The sequence below is a fragment of the Tupaia chinensis genome, unplaced genomic scaffold (assembly GCF_000334495.1).
Source record: "Tupaia chinensis unplaced genomic scaffold, TupChi_1.0 Scaffold000165_2, whole genome shotgun sequence".
Taxonomy (NCBI): Eukaryota; Metazoa; Chordata; class Mammalia; order Scandentia; family Tupaiidae; genus Tupaia; species Tupaia belangeri.
The window spans coordinates 297,997-303,788 of record NW_006159640.1 but is presented as its reverse complement, the minus strand read 5'-3'; the positions used below and the strand labels follow the sequence as shown (position 1 = coordinate 303,788).

Here is a 5,792-nt window from a genome sequence, read left to right as displayed (position 1 = left end):
TATATATGTGTGTGTGTGTGTGTGTGTGTGTGTATGTGTGTGTGTGTGTATATATATATATATACTGAATAAACACGATCATCAAATATTTGAAATCCCCACAATTGTATTTTTCTTCCATTTGAAAATAACCTGTTATGCTGAACACATGCAAACTTCTTTTCTCTCTTAAAACAAACTGATTTTTTTTTACACACATCTTATATTGGGATTCACAACTCATCACTCCCACAAGAAATATCCCCAGGCTCCTCGTCTACTCAGGCACGCACTGGGTAAATTCAGAACACAGTTTAGATTAATTTCTGCCTGCCAAGTGTGAGGAAAGTTTTAAAAGAAATATGCCCGTTTACTTAAGCATATCCAACACTTTAAAAAAATGGACTCTTTGGATAAAGTCTTTATTACTAATCAAGAAAACAAGAAAATGATTAATGTCACAACCATGGCAGTTCTGTAGCTTGATATTATGTGCATGTGATATTACCTGGTGAGTATTTCTAAAAGCCCCCAAGTGCCTTCCTGACATTCCATCATTAACTCCTTTCCCTTCTCTGCTGGGTAGCAAAAGGGAGCTGGTGTGGGCTCCAGGTGGAGGTTGAAGCCTGAGGCCCAAACAACTCACTTTTCCCATCCCACACTCACCTCCTGTTTTCATTTAATGGGAAGACAACACACTCTGTCAGAGGAAGCACTAGTGAAAGGAAAGGATCTCGCAATTTTCTTAGGAGGGTCCCCTCAGGTCTCCCTTCTGGCTACACTCTCATTTAACATCTCCTTTCTAATGAGGGGCCATTGTGGCTCACCAAGTGCTTTCTCTTTTGCATTCTCATTCCATCTTTGTGATGACTCAGCAAAGTCCATTTTGCTGTCCCCATTTACCATAGTGGGAGAAGAGATGAGCCCAAGGTTTCCCAGCTAGTAAAATAAGACTAGAATCCATGTCTGTGGGCCCCAGGTCTTTTTTTGATTTATCTTGCAAAAACGACCTAACTCCTAAGTCTATATTATGCTTCCTCAATGACAATATCAGCTGTATGATTAAAATAATTCTGTGGGGCCCAACCACAGAGGCACAGTCAGTAGGGTCCCTTGATGGATAATGGAGCCACATGAGATGGTGCTGGGTTCAGATCCTGGTCAACACGAACACACCAATGCACTTGTGGGTGGACTCATGACTAAGTCTGTGGGGAGGATCACAGCATGGGAAGCCCTTGCCAAGGATACCTGTCTCTTCTTCCCTCTCTCCCTTTTTTTCTCCTTTTCTCTCTTTCCTTTTCTATTTCTCCCTTAGAAGAGATGAACTTTAAAAAGAAATTAAAATCACTAGAATGAGGGAGAGCAGATATGGATATTGCCATCCTAAATGCTAGTGAGAAGGCAGGATCTGTTGCTAAGAGGCGAGTTGTCCAGAAGCCTCCCCACTTAGCACCAGCCACAAAAACGCACCTCTTCCCTGTCTGCTGAGTATAGCCCACACCTCTTTCCTTGTCCGCTAAATCTCTATACCTTTGCCCAGTCACCTAGGCCAAGGCCTGTCAGGTCACAGAGGCCTTTTCCCTCACTGAAGGAAACTTCAATCTCTGGTAATTGAAAGCTTCTATCTAAATTAGGAGTACTCTTTAGGGATTAAAAAGATTGAGATAACGATAATGGAATTAATACTAAATGGCTTCTAAGAGCCAAGCTGGTCAATTAGTTGCTCCATTTTCGGTTTGTTTCTACTATAGTTTAAAGCTTATTTATTTACTTCTTCCATGAGACACACATACACACCCATAGAAAGGGACCTCCAGCACTGTCCACCCCAGTCTGAGCCAGTTCAGACTGTGGGCATGCTCAGCGTGTACAGGGAAGTCCCAGGAAGCAAATCTAGAGCCTTTCCACCTGAGTCCATTTGTCTTACCACTGCACCTTCACCTGGCCCTACTCTGGATTTTTAATTGAATTATCTCTAAAAAGTGTGCCAGTCTTGACTAGTTCATTAATTGGCAGTTTCAGAAAATAGCTAGCTAGTCCTGAAAATAGTCATTCAGTAGACATTTGGATTCTCGAGGTGATACCAGTTAATGTCCATCGAAGGAGGTATGGATATATGATCAGAAAAGCTCTCCTCCCCTCGGAAATTCCAGGGGGGACACTCATGGAGAATCACAGAGCTGAAAAAAATGAGGATATCAAGTACTCCTTTTAAAATTTTCACAAAAGCTATAAACTCTTCTCCAGTCAAGAACTTAAAGTATAAAGTGGGAATAAGGAAAAAAAAATGTTTTCAAAAGAGAGACATAAAACCAATATATTTTGAAAGTGCAATTCAAAATCTATCCCGTAAGATATGCGATAATTTTTCATCTCTTTTTATCCTACCATTTTGGTGTCGCATCACCACAAAATCACAAATCAGAAGTTGCTTTCAATAGTAACAGGACTCCGTGGCTAAAAGATACTTGCCCCTCTGAGTATTCAAATAAAAATCTACCAGGCTGGCTCTACAGGGTTAAGAAAAGCAGATTCCACATGGCTGACTAAGTTCAAATCACAACCTCAGCAGTTTGAAAAAATATATCAAGTGTGTATGTGTGTGCCCAGAATCCTGACAGGATAGAGAAATGGAAAAGAGATGGCAGTGTGACCATGCCCCATGGAGGGTGTTTTCTCCCTCTTTGACTCTCATTCTCTCTCTGGCCAGTACACACACTCTCTGGCGATTTAAAAAATAGTAATAAAATAAAGTCTCAATACCCTTGGGAAACTTGGTCTTCATGTTCAAGACTGAGAAATGCAGTTTCTCAGGAAGGAAGGAAGGTGAGTGACATAAAGCCCCAGCACTACTAAGTGGCTGTAACCAAGTGAAGATCAAAGTCTTTAGACTTCCTGGGTAGAATTGTTAAAAAGAAAAAAAAAAATTTAAAGTTTTTGCCACAGGGTTTGTGCACTTTCGAGAGAGAGACAATGAGAAAGAAAAAGTAAGAAATCACTCCCAAGGAGGGAAGGCTATGCCACAATCCCTTCTCCATTCTCCTCTCGAGATTTTGGGCACATACACACTTGTGCCAGCTTGATTTTCAAGCCGCCAGGTCTGGGACTCAAGCTATGGTTGGCCATGTGGGAGTCTAGCACCTTGACCACCACACCATCTGCCACCTCCCCACTCTCTCCCTGTACAGAGTTTTAAAAGCTGGAAAGGATCTTGGACCTGACCAATGGCCTGGAATCTTCATTCTTCTGGATGAAAAAATTAAGTCTTAGAAAAAGCTAATGGCTAGCCCAATGTTCCCCAATTAGTAAATGACATAGAACAATTAGCCAAGTCACCTGACTCTTAGTTCACGTCTGACACCACTAAGGTCCAAAGAGCACAGAATTTATAACATCGGTCACAGAAAGCACTTCCATAGTGTTTCTTATTATTAGGTGACTTATAACTTCATACGCTTTTACAGAATTCCTGCTCCAAGAACAGAAACAGTTGAAACTCATCAATAAGCATAACAGAGACCTTTAAAAGCATTAAAGGACAACACAACGTTTTGCCCCCACTGTAGGAACTCTCCATTCTGTACATAATTAACCAACATTCAACCTCACAGAGCAGCAATCCCTAGAACTTCAGGCGCAGGCTAAAAGGAGCTCAGACACTTTACCCTGGGGAAATACCTCAGCATGTTAAAAGCAAACAAAACCCAACAACCTGAGCAAATTAATTTCTAATGAAGAACTCTACTCAGAGATTTCTTTAAATTAAATATTACATTACCTATGTTGATCATGCTGCAAAGCTCCTGAACAGACAGCTGTCCTTGCCTCCGTAGGAGACAGAGTCACCCGACAAAGAAGGAAGGGCAAAGTACACAGCTGAGATCACCATTTGTGAGTTTCTGTGCTCAACAGTGGACAAATACCATCAGTGCATGAAGCACTCAGGCACGGATTCCTCTACACACTTTTCTCTACTTCTTCGGAAGGACACAGTTTCATTTACAGGAGAGAGAACTCGAATCCCAAAATCTAAAATCCAAAATGCTCCCAAATCTGAAACATTTTGAGTATCAACATGATGCCACAAGGGGCAGATTCCAAACCTGACCTCACAGACTGCGTCACAGTCAGACACTGCGATACATAAACATAGTACACAATTCCCTTCAGGCTATGCATTTAAAGTATATATGAAATGTAAAATGAATTTCATATTTAGACTTGGTGCCATTCTTGGAATATTTCATTATGGATATGCAATTATTCCCAAGTCTGAAAAAAAATTACTAAATACTTCTGGTCCCAAGCATTTCAGATAAAGAATATCCATTCTATACAGATTCCAGCTATTTGTTTAGTTCTAGGGATGCTACTTACGTTCTGTTAAGGAAGACCAAAAACAAGATGAGAGATGTAATAAGCACTACAAAGAAAAATTAGGATGGAGAAGGGTCATCCTTTTAATGAATAGACAAGGAACAGCACGTTAAGAAGGCATTGGAGCCAGACTTTATGGAAGGGGAAGGCGTACCTTCTGCAGATATGCAGAGAAAGAGTATTTCAGGCAAGGGGAACAGCAAGTCCAAAAAACCTTGCATCAGAAATGAGCTACGTGGTATTACCTGTTAAAGATATTTTATAGTTTTATCAGTTGGACTAGGGAGAAGTGTTCACCTGTTGAAATATTCATTTTGTAAGCTAAATAATCGGATTGAACATATAAATGAAAATGAAATTTAAAAATGTGAGAAAAATAAATAAAATGTTTTAAGGAAAAAAAAAAGGAAATGAGGTACATATTCTCAGAAAACAATGAGGATGTGGAATAGAGGGGAGAGGGAGAAAGAAGCAAAGCGCGAGGTCAACGGAGTGGAGCCAGGGCCAGGCCTGGGGATGGACAGTATGACAGAGTACCTTCCTGTAAGGAGTGCTCAGTCTGGCAAGAAGCAATTCCACCCAGACGGCTGGATTTTCAGCTTCTTCAGTCACTAATCATGGGACCCTGGGAGAGGCAAACTTTTTAAAAAATAAATATATCCAAGTTTCCAGTAAAAATTTCATCTCATCTTCTCCCATCACTATCGTGAAATGATTTCAAAGTTTTTGATTCCCTGGCATGACCTCCCTTACTCTGCACAATCACCACAGGAGTTTAATAGCTTCATCTTTAGGTTCCGGAGCAGACACTCAGAGAATTAAGTTCTTGTTCCCAAAAATAGAGACAGAACTGGGATAGGAATGTAGTTCTTTATGACTCTGGAGCCAATTGCACCGAGTTTCTTGTGGGATGATCCCAGAAAATGACAGCTAAGGGACATGAAGCACGAGAACGGAAACAACCCTCACCATGGCTGCTGACTGTTGTTGTCTTAGTAACAAGTGTGTAGGTAAAGCAAAGCACACTCTCCCATCCCAAGAGGTGAGCAGTCCCACATAGGGATGTACTCCAGCCCACATGGCGGCAAAATTAAAGTTTTTCTCCTCCTCTAGTGTTTCTGCAGACATGGTAAGACTCAATTTCTATAGTCTGAGCACCCTGGAAAACTGAGGTAGCCTTCCAGGTCATCAAATCCCCCAGGCCAATTAACTTTTGCAAAAAAATAAATAAATAAATGAAAAGAAAAAATCAGATATTAAATTCTCTGTCTTAAAAATAACAGGAATTCGAGGGGAAAGGCAAGTGTTGTGGAGGTTAAGGCAGTTAGATTCCACATAGCTAACTTCATGGTTCAAACCCCAGAGCAAGCGGCTTGAAATTTATGCCGTGTGTGTGTGTGTGTGTGTGTGTGTGTGTGTGGGGCGCCGCGACG

The 5,792-nt window shown here is 41.1% G+C and overlaps 1 protein-coding gene across 1 annotated transcript in view; it reads right to left on the bottom strand.

The window, feature by feature from the left end:
* The window catches only part of DAB1 (DAB adaptor protein 1), a gene marked incomplete in the record, with an annotated part of 348,250 nt that extends 344,438 nt beyond the window's left edge, over nucleotides 1-3,812 (bottom strand). Inside the window, 1 exon segment of the mRNA XM_027770885.1 lies at nucleotides 3,761-3,812.
* Nucleotides 3,813-5,792: the final 1,980 nt, after the last annotated feature.